Source organism: Macaca nemestrina, chromosome 4 (genome assembly GCF_043159975.1).
Source record: "Macaca nemestrina isolate mMacNem1 chromosome 4, mMacNem.hap1, whole genome shotgun sequence".
Taxonomy (NCBI): Eukaryota; Metazoa; Chordata; class Mammalia; order Primates; family Cercopithecidae; genus Macaca; species Macaca nemestrina.
The window spans coordinates 113661381-113686653 of NC_092128.1; the positions used below are offsets into that span (position 1 = coordinate 113661381).

Below are 25273 nucleotides of genomic sequence, written 5' to 3' on the forward strand. Positions count from 1 at the left end.
GCCCACCTTCGCTTCCCAAAGTGCTGGGATTACAGGTGTCAGCCACTGCCCCACCAATTCTTACATTATATTCTCACCATGTCCAATTTCAAGCTATCAGTGTGATGCTACTGAACATTGAGTTGGGAAGAGATGCCCAGTAGCAAACCATTATATAGCTGTGATACTATGAAATATGTATTTGGTCTTCATCCCAATTTCCTGAGATAGAGTTTCTAAAATCCTTGGAATCTCTGGAGAAATAAGAGTGCTTTTTTTTTCGTGCTAAAGAAATGACTGGTTGCTGGACGTCCCTAGATAGCTTCAAGATAGGGGCTGGTCATAAGAAAGAACATTAGCGGATTGGGATTTTCAGCACTACCCCTCAACTTCTGGGGAAGGGAGAGGGGCTCAAGGTTGAGTTGATCACCAATGGCCAATGATTTAACCAATCATGCCTGTATTCATCTGTTCTCATGTTGCTATAAAGAAATATCTGAGACTGGGTAATTTACAAAGAAAAGAGGTTTAGTTGGCTCATGGTTCTGCAGGCTGTCCAGGAAACATGACGGTGGCATCTGCTTGGGGAGGCCTCAGAAAACTTACAGTGATAGCAGAAGGTAAAGGGGAAGCAGGCAGGTCTTACATGGCTGGAGCAAGAGGAACAGATGCGGGGAGGTACCACACACCCTTAAACAATGAGATCTCAGGGGAACTCACTCACTATACAGTACCAAGGGAGCATGGTGTTAAACCATTAGAACCACCCCCATGATCCAGTCACACCCCACCCCCACCAGGCCCCACCTCCAACACTGGGGATTACACTTTAACATGAGATTTGTGTGGGGATGCAGATGCAAACCATATCAATGCCCGTGCAGTGAAGTTTCCGTTAAAAACCCAAAAGGACAGAGATAGTGGGGGGGAAGGGGCTGGCTTCGTGATGGCTGAACACATGGGGAGATTCCTGAAGGGTAGCACACCTAGAGAGGGCACGGAAGGTCCAATCCCCATGCCCCAGAGCTTGCTCTGTGTGTCTCCTCCATCTAGCTGTTCACCTGTATCTTCTGCAATATCCTTTATGATAAACTGATAAACATAACTAAAGTGTTTCACCGAGTTCTGTAAGCTCCCAGCAAATTAATCAAACTTGAGGGGTAAATGGTGGGAACTGGCTCAGAATTATAGGTGACAACCTACTTCTTGCAACTAGCATCTGAAGTGGGGCCAATCTTGTGGGACTGAGCCCTCAACCTGTGAGATCTGATGCTGTCTCCAGGTACAGAGTATCAGAATTGAATCAGAGGACACTCAGCTAGTGTCCACTAGAGAATACCCTGAAAGACTGCTTGGCAGGGAAAAATCCCCACACATTTTGGTGGCCAAGGGTCACAGAACTATTCTTTGCTGATTATTGTGTGAGAGTAGGAAAGAGCACTTTGGCTTGTTTTTTTCTATATTTAATAGTAGAATTTCCATCATTATAGATTCAGTGCACACAGAAGTACTTCAAAAGCACAGATGACTGTATAATGTAGTAAAATCATTAGGATATGATGAGGTTTTGGTATTTATTACATTTTCCTTTAATATAATTTAATTTTAAGTTACATAATCTAATTTGTAATAATGATTTCATGGTTTTATTTAACAATTGACATGCAAAATTTCTGAAAATTTAACAATCTTCTCTCACAAGGCAGTGTCAGCTGGCTCCAGCAAGCTGGAATGGGATATGGGTTAGATTGTATGTTGAAGAACCCTTAGATGTATTGCAGGAGAGGATGGGCCTATATTACTTGGTAGGTCCTGGATAACGGGTGGTTTCCAGGGCTCACTTGCTCGAAGATCAAGAGCAAGATAATCCTCACAGAGCTTCTTTGGGAATTTCATGCTCAGAAGTCACCTCTCTTAAACGGGAGGATTCTATTAGAACACGCCTTCTCTGATTCATTTCTAACCCCTAGATGATTTATTTGCTTATTTATAAAACATAGCTCTGGCAGTTTGTGCTCATTATCTGTTTGTGCTTTATAAATTACCTAAAAGTTTGTAGCTTAAAGTAACAATTACACACCTATACCACATAACAATGTTTCAGTCAAAGATGAACCTTATGTATGCTAGTGGTCCCGTTAAGATTATGATACCATGGCCGGGCGCAGTGGCTCACGCCTGTAATCCCAGCACTTTGGGAGGCCGAGGCGGGCGGATCATGAGGTCAGGAGATTGAGACCATCCTGGCTAACACAGTGAAACCCTGTCTCTACTAAAAATACAGAAAAATTAGCCAGGCATGGTGGCGGGCACTTGTAGTCCCAGCTACTCAAGAGGCTGAGGCACGAGAATGGCGTGAACCCGGGAAGCAGAGCTTGCAGTGAGCCGTGATTGCACCACTGCACTCCAGCCTGGGCGACAGAGAGAGACTCGGTCCCAAAAAAAAAAAAAAAAAAAAAAAAAAAAAAAAAAAAAAGATTATACCATAATTTGATTGTGCCTTTTGTACATTTAGATATGCTTAGATGCACAAATACTTACCATTGCATTACAATTGCCTACAGTATTCAGAACAGTAACATGCTATGCAGATTTTCAGCCTAAGAGCTGTAGGCTATATAGGTTATATTGTATAGTCTAGGTGTGTCTTAGGCTGAACCATCTAGATTTGTTTAAGTACACTCTAGGATGTTCACACAATGATACATTTCCCAGGACATATCCCAGCCATTAAGGGACATGACCGCATTGATTTTCTCACAGTTTCTGAGGGCAGGTGTCTAGAGTGGCTTATCTGCAAGGCTCTGCCTCAGTCTCTCATGAGGTTGCAGTCAAGATGTCAGTCAAAACTACAGTGTCTGAGGGCTTGACTGGTCTGCCGGGTCCTGCTCCTATGAGGACTCACCACATGGCTGTTTTCCTTGCTACGCGGACCTCTCCATAGGGCTGCTCAATCGTCCTCACAACATGGCAGATGCCTCTTCCAGAGCAAATGGTCACAGAAGAGAGCAAGTCAGAAGTCATGATGTCTTTTAAGACCTGGTCTCAGAAGTCGCACATCACTTCTGCTCTATTCTCCTCACTAGGAGTGAGTCACGAAGTGCAGCCTCTCAGGCTCCACCTGCTGAAGGTAGTGTCAAGGAATCTGTGGACATATTTTGAACCACCACACATACCATAATTTTAGGTAAACTTTAGCTCATTTTGTTATTTTGATTCATGCTTTCAAATTTTAGGGTTTTTATTTTACTTTGTAATAGTTCCTTATATTATCTATATTTTATTCCTTTAGACACTATTACCTTTTACTCATTCTAAAGTCGTTTTTGTGACTTCTATTACTAATATGCCTAATTAATGTTGTTTGAAATTTTGATTTTATGTGATTGAATTTGGGCTTTTCATTGGTAGTATAATTTGCTTTTTCTATATTAACAATGATAATCTTTAATAGTTGGATTTATTTCCAAGTCCTTCAAGCTTGCCTTTCTTGTCTATTCGTCTGCCTTCTCACCCAATTTGACCAAATAGGTTCTTTTGATAATCATCAGATTCTTTTGGTAATTATAGGCAAGCTCCGACATTTAGAGGCAGGTGGGAGCTCTGTATCTCCTACCCCAAAACTACACTAAAAAGTGATGTGCTACAGCACAAGCCAGTCGCAGACTGAATTTGGTCACCTGTTAGCAAGCAAGCACTAAACGGCTGACTGTCCCATCCATGGACTCTGTGAAGACCCTACCACTGCCTTTTTGGCACCGTAGCACATACCTTGTAGGAAGGACTAATTCCAGCACAAACATAACAAATATCCTGGCCGGGCACAGTGGCTCACGCCTGTAATCCCAGGACTTTGGAAGGCCGAGGCTGGTAGATCATGAGGTCAGGAGTTTGAGGCCAGCCTGGCCAACATGGTGAAACCCCGTCTCTACTAAAAATACAAAAATTAGCTGGGCGTGGTGGTGGGTGCCTGTAATCCCAGCTGCTCAGGAGGCTGAGGCAGGAGAATCGCTTGAAACTGGAAGGTGGTTGCAGTGAGCCAAAATTGCACCATTGCACACCAACCTGGGTGACAAGAGTGAACTCCGTCTCAAGAGAAAAAAAAAAAAAAAAAAAAGCAAATATCTTGATGACAGGAGCGGCTTACCTTGTGATGGGATCAGGTGAGGGATGTTCTCTGGGCACAGGGCAGAATGTGGTTCTAGACTGAGGATATCTCTTCAAAGGGATTGTTTTCTTGGCTCACCAGTTTCTTCAGCCCCATTCATTCCAAGTTGGAGATGTCTGTACAATACTCTGGTTGATGAAAAGTTATTTCCAAATCCCATAGATCAACTAGCAGCCTCCTCTGATACAGATTTAGATTGAGTTTTTTGAAGGAAAGCCACATTCTGAACTGAACACTCCTGTAGGAGCTAAATAACTTCTCCTACGATTTGTGTGTGGGGATTTTAACTCAAGGAAATTCAGTGTTATTTACCCAATCCTAGGTTAATGGTTAAACTCAACCACACCATCCATATGAAGGCATTTTAAAGCTAACTCCTGATAGATGGTGTGCTTGAGTGTAATCACTAACCTCGGGCTGTACCCTCTAAGTGAGAATACTGTCTCGGTCAGCACTGACTAGGTTCTGCTGTGAGAAACTCCAGAACCACAGGCAACTAAAATGTTGACGGTGTTTCCTTGCTGGCTCGTGGCTGGCACCTCTGATATTGCTGGGCCCAAGGGAAATTAAGGGCTCTGAGGAGTTCACTAAAAATTAAATGTACTGGCTGGAAATAACACATGTTACTTTGCCTCACAATTCATTGACCAGATGAGCCTCCTGCCCCCATGCCACATCTGGCCAGAAAGAGCAATCCTGTGAGTGGCTGGAGGGGGAAGAACTGGGGATACTTGGCCAGCAGTACACTGCCTTCTGCTAACACCCTCCTGCCATCTTGTCATGGGAGTTAGAAACAATTCATGAAAAGTCATCAGTGAATATCAATTACAATTATAGGGCTGGTTCTTTTAAACAGCCCACACTTAAGCCAATCTCTGGATTCCTAGAAACTCTCTTCCCTCTGTCATGCATCCTGAGTGATGCCCACAGGGTGAGGCGCACTTGGCTAATCCTACACTCATTCGCTTCCTTTCTCACAGTCGAGCTGAATGCTTACAGAGGCAGTTGTGTGTTTGCCCAAGCTTGTTTATGCCAGTAATACTTACTTTTACAATGACATAATTTAGTTAAATAGTACATAATATTATAAAATATGAGGACAGAAAGAAAGAACGAATCTCTTTTAAAATTGCTACTGAAATAGGAACTGAATAGGCCATATCATAGCTACTCAGATTTTAATGTGCACACAGACCACCCAGAGAGCTTGGTAAGGGGCAGATTCTGATTCAGTAGAGGAGGATAGGGCCTGAGACTTCACATTTCTAATTAGCTCCCAGGCGATAGGGACACTGCTGGTCCACAGATGACGCAGGGAATAGCAAAATATGAGACTGTTACAAAAGCTTATTGGAAAATCATTAAAATACAAAAAGAGATTGCCTGCAGGTCGCTTTGCTAGTACTTTAAGTTATCCAAGAGCTCACACCACTTTGGAAAACCTAGACCTGGATATCATGAAGCTGCTGCTTCTTGTAAAGATAATGTGAATACCATTTAGTAAAACACATTTTAAAAAAGAAGAGAGAGAGAACTTGACCTTATTATGAAAAATAAATACATGGGGTTAAAAGTTTCTGGAGGCATTTTATTGTTTTTAAGTGATCCATTACTTAAGAAAACTTTTTGCACTGGAGAAGAGAGTTTCTGTCATATTGTATTAAATGCACAATTACCAATGGAAGTTGATAACAAGACTTTTGGCAATTAACCAAACTTTAAGCAGATACGTCTCATAAAATGTCAGTCAAACTCACCTCACTGCCCAGCTCCAAAAGTGCCTGGTACATAGAATACACAAGCAGACCTGCAACATATTTTGAATCTCGGGGCTTTTGGTGTATTGTTTTGTTTTCTAAGAAGGGGAAGGTTAGTAACATTCAATATTTCAGGAGCCAATATTGGGAGAGAGAAAAACTTGCTAGGTATATTCAAAGCAAATAAATGCTCTTTACGTCTGATATTTCTTTCACACACCCATGGTCACAGCTGTGGAAATTTTTGTTGTTGTTGTTTGTTTGTTTTGTTTGTTTGTTTGTTGAGACAAAGTCACACTCTGTCACCCAGGTTGGAGTGCAGTGGTGCGATCTCAGCCCACTGCAACCTCCACCTCCTAGGTTCAAGCGATTCTCCTGCCTCAGCCTCCTGAGTAGCTAGGGGATTACAGGCGTGCGGCACCATGCCTGGCTAATTTTTGTGTTTTTAGTAGAGACGGGGTTTCACCATATTGGTCAGGCTGGTCTTGAACTCCTGACCTCATGATCCACCCGCCTCGGCCTCCCAAAGTGCTGGGGTTACAGGCGTGAGCCACCGCGCCTGGCCGGAAATGTGTTTTATAGTCACAGTGGGGGTGGGGAGGGATAATGTAATTCTTCATTGTACGACTAAATCCGGATAAGCTTGAGGGATTTTCAAAGGAAAAATGACAGTGAAATACATTGATATAGGGGAGCCATGGATTGAGAACTATTTCTCATATTCAGTCGATCAGTGATACATTTGTGGAATAATTTCAGTCCTCATCTTTCTACGCTGTCTCCAAGGGCCAGAGAGCTTGCTGCTAAAGGAAAGATTGAGAAATGCTCCAACCATCCCAAATGGGGCAGTCTTAAGGTTTCCAAACAGACCCATCTGCACACAGATCCACTTCCCAGAATGCTCTCCCTCCATGTTCCAAACTCATCTCCTCCCTTATTCAAGGCCTCTAAGTTTATAAGGGATTGTTCTGTGTAAACTATTCCTTCCTGATTTAGACCCAGTCTTGTTTCTGACTGCTAATAGGTCACTGTGTGACTTCATGTCAAATTCCAAACTGGAGTCTGTCTCAAGTATTAATACCATTCTGTGAAAGACAAGAATATTCTCCCCCTTCCACAGCTGTGTAGTGAAGGACCGTGGGCAAGTACCCACCAAGCAAGGTATCCCAGAAATCACAAAACAAAACGGCTCATAGACCAAATTAAGATGCTTGAATCCCACAGTTTACTAAATGAATATAAAACACAAACAATCGAAAACTATGGGGTAGATTAACACACTTGGGATATATATATATATATATATATATATATATATATATATATATATGCAGGAGGAAGGTCCACACTACCTAAATCCTGGGCTAGTAGGATTTAGGCTAGTAGGATTCATGTGTCCTGTCTGTCTGCCACAGGAGCCTTGTCCAATGATGGTGTCATTAAGATGCCAGAGTTGAGTTTGAGCAAGAGTACTCCCAGACTAGAAGGTAAGTGAGGCCACTGACATACCTTAGCTCTATTACAGTGATGTAGCCAGCCTATAGCTGTAGCTTGCCAGTTAGCTGCGAAACTGCCATGCTTTCTAATTGCACCTCTTGGACAAAACACATGCAGAGCCAGAATGGGGACATACTAGGTGTCACCAGTGGACATACTAGATGTCACGCCATCAATGTCAGGCGTGACCCAGCTGTCACCCACAGGTGTGTGCTCATAACTCGGTCTACCCATTCTTTTCTAGATCTAAGTAACACATTTTTGCTGTCATATATTCCATTTTCTACGTTTAGCATTTCAGGTTTCTAATTTACTGTCAGCATTTAGCATATATGATTAATTCTGCCCAGGCCTCACAGGCCATTTGCTTACTCACTGTCGGGACTTAACACAGACTACGAGATTCTCCTGTGGCATACAAACCACTTGCTAACTCGCTATCTATGCTTTTACATTGCTTATGTATTTCATCCACTTAATTTGCTTTTCTTGTCTTCTTCAGCAGAATCAAATAATCTCAAATAATACAGCAAACTCATATTATGCAGTAGAATAGGAGGACTGATGGAAAACACAAAGTACAAAATACATTTTTGATGGCTTAGCCAATAATTAGTGCTCCTTTAAAAAGTGGCACATGATTCTTTTAGAATAAATAAGACCTAGTATTAATAGATCAGTAGGGTGACTATCACTAACATTAATTGGGTGTACATTTCAAAATAGCTAGTAGAGAATAACTTGAATGTTCCTGGCATAAAGAAAAGATAAATATTTAAGTTGATGGATATTCCAGTTACCCTGATTTGATTATATGAATGTATCAAATTATTATTACTTTCACACGAACCTAATATGACATGTACATTGAATATACATATATCTAATATGTATCAATAAAAATGACTAAATAAGTAAAGATAAACATCATAAAAAGAAAAAAATGGTACATTATTGAAGATTCTTTTAATAAATTCAACTAAATCTCCTAATTATAGTAATAACTTATGCATGCTTATTTTAGGACATTGGAAAATATAGAAAAGTATAAAGAAAAAAAACATTGTCCTTAATGCTACCAGCTGGTAACAATCAATGTCAACATTTTGGTGTACTTTATTTTTTAGATCTTATTTTAATAGGTATCTTTCCCCATCTGTTTAGGTTGTACATACATTTCTATATCCTTGCTGTCACAGGGCAAACCCCAAAATTGGGATTCAGCCTGGAAGGCCACCTGGGCTCTTGGCTTTACACAGGAAGGAATTCAAGAGCCGGCTGACAGGGTCAAGTGAAAGCAAGTTTATTAAGAAAGTAAAGTAATAAAAGGGTGGCTACTCCATAGGCAGAGCAGCCCCAACGGCTGCCGGCTGGCTGTTTTTATGGCTATTTCTTGATTATATGCTAAATAATGGGTGCATTATTCATGAGTTTTCCAGGAAAGGGGAGGGGAATTCCTGCAACCGATGGTCTCCCTCCCTTTCACGCCATATAAGGTAACTTCTGGACATTGCTATGGCATTTGTAAACTGTCATGGCACTGGTGAGAGTGTCTTTTAGCATGCTAATGCATTATAATTAGCGAATAATGAGCAGTGAGGACTACTACAGTTTCATTTTTAGCCATCTTGTCTTCGGCAGGTTTTGGCCAGCTCCTTGACTGCATCCTGTTTCATCAGCAGGATCTTCGTGACCTGTATCTTGAGAAACCAGTCTTGCCGAACTCCTATCTTATGCCCTTTTCCCAAAATTTTATATGTATTGTATCTTCCTATCTTCACGTGTTTTCTTTTGTCTTTTTTTTGAGATGGAGTCTTGCTCTGTTACCCAGGCTGGAGTGCAATGGCGCAATCTTGGCTTACTGCACCCTCTGCCTCCCGGTTTCAAGCAATTCTCCTGCCTCAGCCTCCTAAGTAGCTGGGATTATAGGCGCCCGCCACTATACCCAGCTAATTTTTGTAATTTTAGTAGAGAGTTTCACCATCGCCAGGCTGGTCTTGAACTCCTGACCTCAAGTGATCCACCCGCCTCAGCCTCCCAAATTGCCGGAATTACAAGCATGAGCCACTGCACCTGACCACTTCACATATTTTCTATCTAGTGGGAGACTGCCTTTCCCTGGCACTGGCTGCAACCAATTATTATTTTAGAGAGACAGTTAACAACTGCCTGACCTTTGCCTGAAGGTTACATACAGGTTGACATTCCTGGGTGGCCTCTACTGCTCTGTTCCTGTCTGCCTAACTGTGTACTCTAACAGAAAGACCTAGTAAGGGAAGGAGATTCTTTGCAGACTGTGAATGCCCCCGACAAGAGACGGCTTTGCAGGGCCATTTCAAAATATGTCAAAAAATGTATTTTGGAGTTAAATACTTTGATTCCCTTCAGCACTGGCTATGTGTTATGTGATGCTATGCAAACATGTTTGGAATTTGGTAACTTATTATTACAAAGAGTCTGTTCTGTCAGTCTTGGGATCTCTATTTTAATGTTAATGCTGGTCAGTTGTGCCTGAACTCCAAAGGGAGGAGGATATCATGGGGCATGTCCCGTATGGCCTGAACTGGTTTTTCAGGTTTCTTTGGGTCCTCTTGGCCAAGAGGAGGATCTGTTCAGTCAGTTGAGGGACTTGGAATTCTATTTTTTGGTTTATAAGACCATGGTAATTTCTGTATTTAGTCAGCATTTAATCACTAAATCTTAATCTTAGTAGGCATTTTTTTAAATGCTGAACTAAAGTGAGATTTTCTCTTCCTTAAAAATCTGGGATTCTCATTCATTCTCTGATCAGTTCAGATGCAGTGCATGAAAAACTATAAAGCTAGTATTACAGCTATTTGAGAATTTGTCTAGCAGGTTTTCCGGTCTTTACTGGAAAGCCACCCTAACCTTAAAAAAGAAAGAAAAACCATAAACCTGTGTGTCTGCTCCCTGGACCCTTCTTTTCTGCAAAACTTTGCTCAAATCAGAGACAAGGACCTTCTTTTCTTGGCTAGTCCCTGCCTGTCCTTTCTCTGAAATCCTTTAAGATGGCCAAGCTCTGTAGTTTCAACCAGGCAAATGCTTCAACAGAAGGGGAAGGGGATGCTCTTCACCCTTTCTCACTCTGTCACCCAGGCTGAAGTGCAATGGCATGATCTCGGGTCACTGCACCCTCCGCCTCCCGGGTTCAAGCAATTCTCCTGCCTCAGCCTCCCAAGTAGCTGGGATTACAGGCACCTGCCACCAGCCTGGCTAGTTTTTGTATTTTTAGTAGAGACAGGGTTTCACCACGTTGGTCAGTCTGGTCTCGAACTCCTGACCTCTGGAATCCACCCTTCTTGGCCTCCCAAAGTGCTGGGATTACAGGCATGAGCCACTGCGCCCGGCCACTCTTCACCTTTTATTACCTTCCTTGAGCCAAAATAACTGTGCTGTGGCAACCAGCATTCAGCACCCTGCTACCTCATCTGAGGCAGGCCCAATGCAGGTTTCTCTGAAGGACTATTTTTTAATGAGGGAGATTTTTTTCCCCAAGACTTTGGCAATCATTGTGTTCCCCTTACTTACTGCCACAAGTGTGATTTACTTTTTACATAGCAGGATTCCCAGATCCTAAGAATGACTTAATAGCAATAGATAACTGTCACATATTGCTAATTCTATTTATTTCCCAAGAAAAAGAAAGAAGTGTTAATGGTATGGTGTTCGTTACTGGGGCTTCAGTCTTAAAAGGGGAATATAAACTTCACAGGGCTGTGCACTGCACTGTATGTGAGGTCACACAGTCTGGGAAGCCCTGTGTCACCTTGTCAGGCTTCCTAAAGGAGCTCTCAACTTCCATCCACACAAAAAGGCGTCCCCTGGGGGCCAGGCCCTGGGCAAGGCTAGCTGCCTCAGGAAGTTGCCCACACAGCCACAGGGCAGCAGATCTGCCTGGTAACTTGAACAACCACTAGCCCTCCCCGCTTGGTAGCCATACTTCTTATGTTACTGCCCCAGAAAGCAGAGCCCACGGGCATCATCACTTCCATCTTAGGCTGGCACCATTGATACTGGTGGGCTGGGGTCATCCCCAGATACCGGTAGGACCTGGACTCAAGCCGATGTCCAGACTTTTGACACCAATTGTGAGAAGGAACTTGAGGATGAATCCAAACATCGTGAAAGTTGGGAGATTTATTTGCAAAACAAAAAGTACATACTCAAAAAAAGGAAGTGCAGGCATACTAAAGAGTGAGTTTGCCCCGTGGATTTGAGCTGCTACCTTTATGGGTTTCTTTAACCAAGGGGTGGAATATTCATGAAAATTCCTGGAAGAAGGTAGAAATTTCTCGGAACTGTGGTGCCACCCGTTTTTACACCAAATATAGGTATTCCCAGAACTGTCATGAGGTGGTGGGTGTGTGATTGAGGATGTTAATGAGCATATAATGAGGTTCTAGGAGAAACCCAGGCCAAATCCGGCACCACGTTGGGTCCAGTCGGTCTTAGCCAACTTGGTCCACACCCTGGTTTTTCAGGATTTTATAAGCTCACAGCTTCTGCAGCTATTTCAAGTGTCCTTTTGCTAGTCATGTGAAACTGCCGCCTGGAATTTTCCACATCTCCTGCAACCACTTTGTATTATTCTTATCTTACCATCAGTGTGCTATAGCGGGTGAAATCCCTCCTATCGGCAAATGATTGACTGTTCTCCTTCCTCTCCAATACTGTTAGGAGATATGTGTTTGTTTCCTAATTTTGACACATTATGGGATTTTGATATTTCGGTATTCTAAAGAGTTTAGTATTTTGCAGGTATTTTAATTTTAAAAAGTAGGCACTGCCTCTATCTTTACCTGATTTTATCTGAACCCAAATAGGTCTTATTGTTTCTAAGACAACTATTTTAATCAGTGTCTAGGGTTTGTTGCATTCGATTGTTCAGTTTTGCATAAGTGAACCCTGCTTTGATGACAAACAGCCAACACCTCTATGATGATCTCATTCAGCATTCGAGTCCAGGGTAGTTTGCCACAGGTCTCGGCTCTCAGAGGGTAACTGCATATGCATGAATCTCCTGCCTCATTGATTTAACGCCCTCAGAAGAAGTGCAGTGGGCCGCTCTCTCTGCACACTTCTGCCCTGAGTGGGAGATGGGCCGGGCTCCTGGGAGAGGCGCTAGGAGTGTGTTTTGATAGTTTCTTCCACAGTATGCACGGCTACGAAGTCAGCTCGGCAAGTTTTTAATTAAGTTTGAAGTTACGTTGCATACTTTATTTATTAAATTTAAATCTATGGTAGTTTTAAAACTCATATGAAGGAGAATTTGTAATATTTTACATTCATGTACATCAGAAAGTGAGAAAAAAAATTGAACTATGTTTTAAATTGAGTTTCATTTTCCCCCTGCCCTTGAGTCATTTTTAAGTATATACATGGTAGTGTGTGCATCATATTCATTTCATAAAAGCACCGATGGTTGTAGGAGATCGGTGAGCTAAAGGACAGGCACATATCTCTCAAACTCATTCATATTGTCCAATAAATTAAATTCTTAAAGAAAGGAAAAAACGCCTATTAACTGGAACACAAAAGCCCCCATCCCTGGTCCCAGGGCACCTTTCTCTAGTGTGATGTAATCCAAAGGAGAACTTACGGAGGAAAAAAAAAATAGTTCTTGTTTTGTGTACACTCAAGAAAATTAGGAAAGATGAGAACAAAAAGAAAAAGGAAAATCTCTTCTTTTTGGGGCATGGGTGGGGGTCACAGTCTTACCATGGTAGGAACTCACTCATTCAGTGGAAGAGGGAGCGGAATCCCCCCACCCACCCCCACACACTCACACAGAGAAACAACGTTTCCAGATGATGACTTTATGTAAATCAGAGAAAGGCTCCGTTGCCCTAGAACGCCTTCCTGCCACCTGTGGAGAGGCATTGATTAGCCCCCTGCAAAGCGATGCGTCCTGGGTGGACAGATGCCCAGGACCGTGCACAGTGGCGCAAGGAGAGGGTGGGACCTGCCTTTTGGCACAGAGCAATCGCTGCCTCTGCTAAATAAACTTCTATAGCTCCCCCAGCCCTGAACGATTTCTCCATTTTCTGAGCCCCTAAATCTGTATCAGGCACTGCTGCATGAAGAACAGGTGTGGCACATGGTAAGACAAGGATCAGCAGGACTCTGCCCACTGGGAGAGGAGTGGTAAGGTGAAGGGGATGTCAGTATGCTGGGCAGGTGGGGGCCTCTGACGAAGGGAGACCGCTTCCAGGACTGGCAACATAACCGTGGCCCCAGTGACAAAGGAAAATGCGGGACAGGTTGTGCAAAAATTATTAAGGATTTCAAGATGGCGACAGCAGAGCATTAAACCCAGCACAGGGTTCTCAGTGGAGGCGCCGGTTCACAGGCCCCTGGAGCTGGCACTGGGTCCCTGATTCTGTCAGCTGTGGCTGCCCCTTTCAGTCTGAGCAATGACAACCCATGTCTTTCCTGCCATTGCCCCTAAGTCATCTCGACCCTCAACGCACACACTCCAACACCCTACACACACACACACACACACACACACACACACACACACACACCATAGTCACACACCCCACACTCTCTCACACACACAACCACACACATTCACACATTCACCCTACACATACCCACCATAGTCACATACCCCACACTCTCTCTCTCACACACACACCCCCCACATTCACACACACCACACACATCCGCACACTCACCCTATACACACCCACCATAGTCGCACATCTCTCAGTCTCTCACACACCCACTCACACACTCACACTCACACACACCCCTGTTACACACCACACACATTTGCATACTCCCCCTATACACACCCACCATAGTCACACATCCCACAGTCTCTCACACACCCACTCACACACCCCACACACTTACCACACATATTCGCACGCTCACCCTATACTCTGTCACACACACACACACCCTACATACACCTATCATAGTCATACACTCCACACTCACACACAAGCACATCCTACACACACCAGTCACACACTTGTACTTCTCTTACATACACTCATACTCACATTCACACACTCACCCACCTAACACACCCACCGTAGTCACACACCCCACACTCTCTCCTACACTCACCATAGTCACACACCACACCACACTCACCCCACACTCACACTCCACACTCTATCTCACATGCACCCTTCAGTTACACTCACATACCACACACACCATACACACCCCACAGTCATACACACTCATTCACACACCATAGTTACACACCCCACACTCTATCTCACACACACCCCACACACACACACACACCACACACACCATATTTACACACCCCACACTCTCACACACAATACAGATTTGCACACTCTCACACATACTATAGATTTGCACACTCTCTCACACACTCCACACTTACGTGCACACACACATCCTCGCACACCCGCAGTCCTCCTGAGACCCCTTTGGGCTGGCCATGTTCTTCTCCCCGGAGAACTGGTGAAGTAGGAAGCACCCTCTCCAGCGTTCTCATCATCAAGAGCTGACTGTCTATTGTTCCTCTGAAGGCTCTCACAGCCTGCTTCCTACCTTGTATTTGTTCAATAATGCTAAGCTAAACCATTTCCCTTCCCAGTTCCAAAGCCTGGAATGACCTCAAATCCAATATAAGAGAGTCAAAATATCCTGCCTCCACACGGAGAACCCTCCAGACCCTCATTGCCCACTGTCTCTCTCTACGGTTTTCTCCAGGCAAGCTGAGACCGCTCAGGGAGCAGCCTCTGTGCTTCCCTTTTGCACGCCTGGTCTCTTATGGTTACAGTTTGCCTGCCTGTCTTTAGCTCTCCCTTCAACTCACGAGTTTTGCACTTTTAATGTTGACATTTAAAAAATGTGTTTCATAAGTCTAATCAGTATCAAAGTATATTATCTGTATTTACTTAAATATCGACATTTTACAATAAAGTTATCTGTGTAACTGAATCTGAATATTATAGACTTTGAGAGTTTCCATGATCAGTTTATAAAAGACATGTAAAGCTTTTCATTAACAGTTGAATATTTACATTATTCTTTTCCCCCTGGAACTTACATTTCTATTTCACCAACCCCACTGCATTTTATCCTAATACAGTATATCCCTCTGACAGGAAGTCTTCCTCATCAGTATGTCATATGTCCTGTCAACAAAAATAAGTACATAGGGAGAATTAGATTTTTTTAATTCTTTGTAAACATAGAGTTTTTATATATGAGAAATATCTAGATTAATATATTTTACAGTTGTGATTCGTACACAGTTGATTGCACGTTATACATTTTTAGTAGAAAAAATATAGAATTTTATCCGAAATGTATCTCTTACTGAGTAGGAAGGGGCTTTTATTTCTCTGGTGTTCCAGTACCCATGACTGAGGGCTATTTCCTGTTAAAATGAGACAGTTTTGGCATCAATTCTATATATATATGTTTGGTTTGTTGTTGTGGTTGTTTTTTAATTTCACTGTTGTAAGCAGTTAGGGCAATTTTTAGATTCAATTCTGTTTGTATTTAGGGCCATGGTTATGGTAATAATCTGTGAATAAGTACATAGGAATGGAGGAAGTCACTAAGCGTCACTCAATTTTTATAACTCCTTCCAGGGCTCGTGCCAAAAATCACAAAAAAATTATTTTTTAGGTCCTATTATCTGACAATTTGATTAGGTTCTCCTTTATTTTTTAAAGGTACTAGAAACCAGCTAACTTTCAAACAGATTTCATTGGCCCAAATTAAAGTCATTGTCTCAGTTTCTGGAACATCTACCAAAAAAAAGCTTTCCTAAATGACATTAATTATACCTATTTTATTACAGATACCTTCTATAATTGATTAATACTGTTAGAAAAAGTAAGATTGAAATATTGTTCAGTTAGTACACCTTTGTAATATGATGCAGTATTTTTAAATCTTCTTTTAAAATACTTTTGTCAAAAACTTGAGAATGGCAAATTTTGGCTCATTCATGTCACTCAATTAGTAAAATGGTCACCTTTTAACAAAATCTGCAAAGCCAGTCCTCTTCAGCAAATCCAGCAACCAAGTCAGATTTCTTCTCTGTTGGGAAATCCTACCTTCCAATTTTTTAGATTCAAACCCTTTGTGTTAATGTGTGTGCTGAGATGGCCATCCCACTTCTGAGGTTGCCTTCTAAGATAAATACACAGGTGAGACACAGAGCTTTGCCATGTTCTCTTGTCTAATGAAATAAAGCTCTTCTGCTGCCAATGTTTTGTCCTGGGCTCATTGCTCTGCTCTTATGGCCAGTATGCAGGAGGAATTTGGCTTCAGCTGGGAAATAGAAGAAACAGGGTCTTAAAAACTTATTACCATTTCTGCCTCCCTGTTGGGCAGTAAGTCTTATTATCAAACATAGCAACATGGCCCAGCATGCTCACCTCTGACTCTGTTTCCATGCTTTACCCTAAACAAAAATAGTTACAAAGCCAGCAAGATGGAAACCTTACCAAAGTGCCTCGATGGAAGGAAGCTTCACAAGGACATGATCTCATTAACCCTTTCTTCATTTTCCAGAAGGTTTTTATTTCCAGAGTCTATGTAAGATTCACAGTGGCGAAGATATACCTCTGTTATTTTGAAACATGGTAGAAGGACATTTGTGATAGGGGAAGTGTGTGTGTGTTATCTAGCTTGAAGACCATGGACAGAAAGTAACAGACTTGCTCTAGGGTGGACTCAAATCCATCACACACTGGCCCTTGATGTTCCTTTTCATCAAAATGTCCCTTGACTGGCCTGCCCGAGTCCCTCCTGCTCTCTGGGCATGGTGAATTAGAGGACACTCCAATGAAAGAGGCAGTCCCAATCACAGAGCTCCAGAGAAGGGGATTTGGAAGCTGGAAATGCTAGAAATGCAGATTTTTGAGTCTTTCTTCTAGAGTTGAGGCTGTGGAAGTCCATGAGCCTGTAGAGGCAGGATGTACAGAGAATTACCTCTGTGTGTGTTCATGGGGAAGCATGCTGTGTTAACACAAAAGGAGGAAGGATGCCCAGAAGTCAAATTGAGAATCCACATTCGATGGGATGCTACGGGGCTTTTCTGTAAACCTATAATATTTTTAGGGTAATTATGATAAGAAAAACAGGAGTGGAACAGCCAGTGTTAATTCATCTTTACATTCCCCATGGTAGATTTGTGACTTAAGGAACACCAGTGGTAAAGCTGAGGTTTTCTTCACAATTCCACTTTCCAAGTCTTTTTCCTGCACAAAGTCACCAAAGAAAATCAGCAATTCTCCTAAACTCTAGACTAGGGAATCTTAGTCAGAGAATTTGTCTTGCAATGACTTATGTCCAGAGAATGGTCTTGTGTGGAGAGAAATATCTACGCTGAATTCTTACAACTAAATGAAAAAATTATATGCTTGAAGATTTCATTAACATTGGGACATTGGCCAGGCGTGGTGGCTCACGCCTGTAATCCCAGCACTCTGGCAGGCCGAGGTGGGTGGATCACAAGGTCAGGAGATTGAGACCGTCCTAGCTAACACAGTGAAACCTGTCTCTACTAAACAAACTACAAAAAATTAGCCGGGCATGGTGGCGGGCGCCTGTAGTCCCAGCTACTCTGGAGGCTGAGGCAGGAGAATGGCGTGAACCCAGGTGGAGCTTGCAGTGAACCGAGATCACACCACTACACTCCAGCCTGGGCGACAGAGCAAGATTCCGTCTCAAAAAAAAAAAAAATTAGAACATAAAAGCAAAAAGAAAAATGCCTAAATGTTCAAATATAGATAAAGGACTGACTAAAATAATGGTTCATGTGAAATGAGTATGACTTATGACCCTTGGGTAGAATCAAAGTACATTTTATCTGTGAGAGCTTCAGAAACATTCATAACAAGGAGCCTTCTATGTAAACAGGTTACTTGATAATAATAAAAATAATACTTAGCCAACACTGAACTACTCATGATGCTCCAGATACTGTTTTAAGCACTTACTCATTTAATCCTCAGAGTAACCCTATGAAATACAAGTAGATGGGAAAGCCAAGGTCTACGGAGGTTGACTAACTTGCTGAAGGATACCTAGCTAGTCAGTGGCAGAGCCAGAATTTGAACACAGAGTCTTGTGCTAGAGTCTGCACAATGCACACTGTCCTGTCCCAACAGGTTTCTCATTTGTTTTGGTCAAGTTCTGTACTTTCTAGGATCTCTCTCTCATCAAAAAATTGTGTGTGCAGGTTTTGGGCACTAAAACCATGACATCAATAATGACAATAATTACAGAACCAAAAAGAAAAGTATCCTTCCTTTTCCATATTCTTTTCCACATTCATATGCATACTAATTATTATAAGATTATAAACATAAAATTTTTCTCCTTTCCTTTTCTTTTTTTTGGAAACAGAGTCTCACTCTGTCCTCCAGGCTGGAGTGCAGTGGCACAACCTTGGCTCACTGCAACCTCTGCCTTCTGGGTTCAAGCGATTCTCCTGCCTCAGCCTCCTAAATAGCTGGGATTACAGATTACAGGTGCCCGCCACTACACCTGGCTAATTTTTGTATTTTTAGTAGAGATGGGGTTTCGCCATATTGGCCAGGGTGGTCTTGAACCCCTGACCTCAAATGATCCACCTGCCTCAGCCTCCCAAAGTGCTGGGATTACAGGCATTAGCCCCCACTCCCGGCCAAGCCACATCACTTTTTAATGGGTAATTGTATATTGTCATCAGTAACATATCACAAGTATTATTGTATTTTAATGTTATAATCCTTTTGCTGTTCTATACCCCACTTTCTTAAATTATATGTATTTAATAGCTGACAATTCTTGCTATTATGTAATGTCTTGTATTCACTACGTTTAGATGTATATTGCTGAAAAAAGCACAAATTGAATTATAAATGGACTGTCTTTGTCTTACCTGAATAATTTATTTTGAACTTGTAATAACAAATGAATTGTTGCTTAGCAAGAATGCTGATTGTGACATTTAGCTCAAGATATCAATAATTCCTGCAGTTCTTGCCAGATTATGGTTAGAGATCTTATACCTCAGCACCATAATAAATAAATATTTTTGCCTTCTACAACAGTAGGTGTCAAAGCAGCTAATTTTGTTGCTCCATCATTGTGTTAGTTCATTCTTATCCTGAGGAAATTTCAAAAGAAAGCTTGAAACTGGAGACCATTTTACATGACTGATGTAAAGGTTGTTGAATAAACAAAATAAATCCATGGCAGTGAAATCACTCCATGATTAGTTGGCGGTAGAGTTTGTTCAAGAAACCCTAAGTCATTTTCTTGGTGCATTCATTTGTCCAGCACTGTATTTTTTTGCAAGATGGCAGTTAAGGGATGCAACTCACTATCATAGTGCAAATTAAGTGAAAAAAATATCTTACGTTCATTTATCCATTATGTGAATATCTACTGAGCACCTTGACTCTGCTGGTGGCCAATTACACAAGACAGGCATGACCCTGCCCTCATGGAACTTTTGGCCCCAGCTTGGAATTGTCAAAGAAACACAAAGCTGGACACTAATTAAGAAGACCAGACAGATTCTAGTCAGTACTACTGCAGTAAGGAAGAGACCTCAGTGAAACCTCAGCTTAGCTCCCCTGAGACAAAGGTGGTATGTGCTAAAGGAAAGGGACTAAAGGAAGGTAAGGGGGTAGTCTATGGGTTTAGGCCATCTGGGTTTGTTAATTGACACTTACCTGGAGGAGAAACAAAAGTCTCTATCTTTAGGACAGGACATAGTTTTGCCAACTGGATCAGGGCCCCACAAAGTTAGGATCTTACTCTCCCTCAGGAACTGGGAGACAAGAGAGCTATCTTACTGAATGTTTGCATTTCGAAGAGATGGCTCCCACATACTTGAGAGGACATTTCTGGGTGGTAGAAGGTTTCTGTCTCAAAGGGGCACAAAAAGAATATATAATTGCAAGCTTTCTAAAGTAAATGTTCTAAGAAAAGTGAGCTCGGAGGCCTATCATCAGGTGTTGTCTGAAACAAACAGTAAATTTTTTTTTTTTTTTTTGAGACGGAGTCTTGCACTGTCGCTCAGGCTGGAGTGCAGTGGTGCAATCTTGGCTCACTGCAACCTTCACTTCCTGGATTCAAGAGATTCTCCTGCCTCAGCCTCCCAAGTAGCTGGAATTACAGGCACCTGCCACCATGCCCAGCTAATTTTTTGTATTTTTAGTAGAGACTGGGTTTCACTATGTTGGCCAGGCTGGTCTCAAACTCCTGACCTTGTGATCTGCCTGCCTCGGCCTCCCAAACAAACAATAAATTCTTTTGGCAGCATTGAGTTTTCTCAGGCAGGCATTTTAAGGGGGCTGGAATTGTCATCCTAGGAACACAGCCTGGAACTGATAGGAACTATGCTGGTGTTTATTCAAGACTTTTCCTGTAGTGGGGTGGATGAAATCACCTGCGCTGCAAGTTGTAGTTCTTCTAGGCCAAGGTCAAGGCCTGCTTGAGAACTCTGAATAGAGTCTGGTCAAGGAGAGTCTTTGTCCCAACATTGGCAGTTAAAACAAAGCTCACTGTGTCTGCAGTAAGAATGTCGTGCAGGTTGTACACTCCACAGCATGCCTGGCCATGTGCAGTGGTCTCGTGACCACAGCTGCTTCAGCTGTTCAGAAAATTTATAATCGGTTCTCCTCAGTTTCATCCTGGTCAGTGGACAAGGTCCCTTCTGTCCTACCCCTACCCAAGGTCTTCAGGTCCCTTACTCTCATTTCAGGGCAAGATGACGGGGGAGTTATAAGTGCCCAGGGCTGTTGGATGATTTGTGGTCCACAGTGCAGGGGGCTGGGGGCCTCCTACACTGAGCACAGCTGGGCACCATCTTCCTTCCAGCCTTTCCTGTAGCCCTCCAAGGAGAAGGTATGTGTTATCCCTCCCCATCCAGGACACCCTCTCTCCCCTGCCACTTCTTCCCCCTGGACACTAAAATTCTCCATAAGCAGACATCATCTGGCGCTCAGGCTGTGGCTCTCTTTCTCCTCTTTGTTTCCTCTTTGCATTGGACTAGGGGAGAAAACCCATCTTTTGGAACTGGAGAGCAAATTAATGTACAGAGGAAACACATGAATTAATACTTTTAGATGAGCCTCCACCATGTGCACTCACAAGGGAGCATTTTAAGGGTTCTGATGATGGAGTTCTGAGAGCTCTGGGAACAGACACCAGGAACACAGCAGCCGATCTGCCACGGAGTCAAGAGGATCTTCCGGGAGGCTTTGTCATTCTGTAAATCAAGGGGTTAGGAAGACAGGGGAGAGGACAGGGAAATGGAGTGTGAAGATAAGCATTGGCCAAAAAGGTCTACCATGCTTTTTTTTTTTTTTTTTTTGGTCTTTTATTTTTTGTCTCTTCTGCCCTCCATTGGATCAAATACGTTTTGTTTTATAGCTTTCTTTCCTCCCCTCAGTCCCCCACTGACTTGGAAGTAATGTGTTCTACTTCAATTCTTTAGTGGTTAACTTTCATTTTTTAAGAGGCATAATTAACTTTATGAACACTGAAGCTCATTAATCTCTGTATTGTACTCTAACACCACAAAAGCCTTACAATGCCCAGCTTCCCTCCCCCACCTCCCATACTTGGGGCTGCTTTTATTTCCTTCTTTTTGTAAACTTCTAGGTCTGGTCATTTATCATTATTTTTACGCTCAGTTCATATTTAAGTGAATCAAAGTGTTTGCCAGTTTCATCTCTTCAGATGGTTTCTTAAATCCAACTCACTTCTAGATTCAGTATTCTTTGTGCTGAAATAATCTTTAAGCTATTTAGAATGAAAAACTCTCTCGGTCTTTGTTATAGCTGAGTTAACCCTTATTCTTGAAAGACAGACTTGCTAAATATATAATTCTAGGATAGCTGTTGTATTTTCATGTGGCACTTTGATTATTGCATTATCTTCCGAAGTCCTTTGCTGCTTTGTAAAAAGGTGCTTTTGTCTAATTTCCATTACTTTTTAAAATTTTATTTTTTTATTTTTGAGACAGAGTCTCGCTCTGTCACCCAGGCTGGAGTCCAGTGGTGCGATCTCAGCTCACTGCAACCTCCGCCTCCCAGGTTCAAGCAATTATCCTGCCTCAGCCTACAGAGTAGCTGGGATTACAGGGGCATGCCACCATGCCCGGCTAATTTTTGTATTTTTAGTAGAGACAGGGTTTCACCTCGTAGGCCAAGCTAGTCTCGAACTCTTGACCTCAAGTGATCCGCCCGCCTCGGCCCCCAAAGTGCTGGGATTACAGGCGTGAGCCACTGTGCCCAGCCTAAAATTCTATTTTTAAATTGACAAATAATATTGTACATATTCATGGTGTACAAAGTGGTGGATAGTGATGCAATCAAGGTAATTAGCATATTTGCTGTCTCAAACATTCATCATTTCTTTGTCTTGGAAACATTCAATGCCCTCCTTCTATTTAATAGCTATTTGAAACTATATAATATATTACTGTTAACTGTAGTCATCTTACCATGCTATAGAACCTAGAACTGATCCCTCTTGTCTAGCTGAAATTTTATGTCGTTTAACATACCTCTCCCTATCCTTCCCTCCCCATTCCGTTGTCAGCTTCTAGTATCCTCTGCTCTACTTTTAACCTTTATGAGATCAACATTTTTAGTTTCTAGGTATGAATGAGAACATGTGGTATATAACTTTCTATTCCTGGCTTATTGTACTTTAAAAAACATGGAATGCTTCACAGTTTGGCATGTCGTCTCATGGGGGAGCCATGCTTATTTTCTCTTACTGTTCCAATTCTGACAGGTGCATTGCAGAAATGAACCCTAACATTACTTTTGAGATAATCTTTCTTCTCCTGGTAATTAAAGTAGTTGTCTTTTTATGGTCTGCAGATTTACTAAGCTGTACCTATGTGTAGATTTATTTAATTTATTCAGATTAGGAGTTGTGGTGCTGCCTCAATTAGAAATTCCATATTTCTTTATATATGGAAACTTCACCATCATCCCTTCAAACATCCCTCCTCTCCCATATTCTTTTTCTGTTTTTGGAACTCCTTTTAATAGATAATGGACATTTTCATTTCTCTTCCCTATTATTGAAACCCTCATATTTTCCAGATCTTCGGGTGACATCTGAGTGATTTTCTCAAATCTTTTCTCCAATAGACTAATTCTCTGAAGTCTGCTCTTTCAACCTTCTATTGATTTCTCTATTTCAATGGCTAGACGTTTCATTGTAGAATTCCTTTGCTTCTTTTGCAAATCAACTTGGTCTTTTCCCGCAGGGTCCTGTTACAGTCTTATGACTCCCATATCTTCCTTTACCTTGAAACAATGAAAGGTGACATTCTTATTTTAAGTGTTCTCTTGGGCTGTTTTATTATCCTGAGTTATTGGGGTTAAAGTCTCCTGGTGTTTCACCTGCTGCCTCTCCTGGTGGTTTTCTATCACTGAGAGTCCCCGGGGTCTGGGTCGGGCAGTATCTCCAGGGGACAGCTCACATTAACCTCTTCTGGGCCTCGTAGGATTCAGCAGTTTAGGGTAATGTGTGTCTCTTCACTACCCACACAGTGTGAGTTCTGGCTTCATTCTCATTGGGGGTTTGGGTCTAGGACATGCTCCTCTTAGGCAATTCCTATCCCTCTTGGCCTCTTTGGAGCCACTGCTTCCTAGGGCTGGTTGGCAGTGCTGTTTCTTTCCACTGAAGCAACAAACCAGCCCTCCAAGGTGTCTGGTTTCCAGCATGTAACCAGGGTTCTGGATTCATCTCCCTGCAAGAGCATCAGAAGCCACACACTCCTGGAGACTGAGGCCCGGGTCTGTCTCCGAAATACCTGTGCCTACCTCTGGCTTCCATTTTAGCCAAGTCGCCCTGGCTTTTAGATTTTGCTTCATTCCTGGCACCTCTTTTGATATTGAACTTGGATATATGCACAAAGCATTACCTCTTATTTAGCATTTTTATGTATTTGAGGCAGTTAGAAGTGGGAGGCAGGCAGCCTTTCATGCCAGCTCCGCTTGCCCTGTGGTATGAGGGCCCAAATTGTTTTATGAAGCCAGCATAACAGTGGCATCAGACCCACTGAGCCCCTCACAGTCTTGCCCATGAGCCATCGTGGTGAATGGTTTCCAGACAAGACCAGATATGGCACGCTGGCCCCCTGAAGACCCACGCTCCCCTGTCCCCTGTCACTCCTGCTGATCAGAACCAGAGCTGATGACGCCTCGCAGGCAAGTGTCCTCAGCCAGGGCCTGCGGGCGTGTGACACTCTCCAGGCACCAGGCATCACTCTGCTTCCTGAGCCGCTTACTCTGGATCCGGTTCTCTGCTTTTTTAGGCCAATGACTATTATTTTAATTCTCAGGGGTATCTTGGGGGCTCCTGTCTCCTCTGTAAAGCACTGTCAAATTAACAAAGGAGCTTCTCTCTCTCCTGTCTTGAAAACATTAGAATTTGCACGAAGGAGCCTCCTTGCCCATTTTTTTCTCTGTGAAAAAAGTTTCAATTGAGAGTGATTTTGCAGCCAGGCTACAACTGGGTAAGATTTGATGGAAACGTACAGACACGAAGCCAGGAGTATCAATGTCTTTCCACAAGTCTGCTGGAAAGGAGAAAAGAAAACTGGTTATTTGAGTGAGAGGAATGTGCAGAAGAGTGGACATATCTGAATGCCGGCAGGAAGGAGCTGAAACAAAAGGAGTGGCGGGCATTCCAGAAGAGGGAAGGGAGCATTAATAGAGCAAGTCATGAGACGGGCCGGGCACTGGCGTTCACCCCGAGGTCATCTGCCCTGCCGGTCCCACAGCATCTCTACTTAAGGTGAGGTAGTCAGTATGTCAGAGCGGAACTTTAACCAAAGGAACACAGCCACCACTCCGAACTTTGGGCTCTTCTC

At 42.7% G+C, this 25273-nt stretch overlaps 1 protein-coding gene, 1 non-coding gene and 1 pseudogene across 11 annotated transcripts in view; 2 read left to right on the forward strand and 1 right to left on the reverse strand.

Annotated features, from left to right (window-relative positions):
* The window catches only part of LOC105494192 (HECT, C2 and WW domain containing E3 ubiquitin protein ligase 1), a 468767-nt gene that overhangs the window by 70703 nt on the left and 372791 nt on the right, over positions 1–25273 (forward strand). The window lies entirely within an intron of this gene.
* On the forward strand, positions 10224–10285 carry LOC112428953 (U7 small nuclear RNA). The gene has a single exon (XR_003021028.1). It is a non-coding gene; the product is annotated as a U7 small nuclear RNA (small nuclear RNA).
* On the reverse strand, positions 23095–23195 carry LOC112428952 (U6 spliceosomal RNA; annotated as a pseudogene).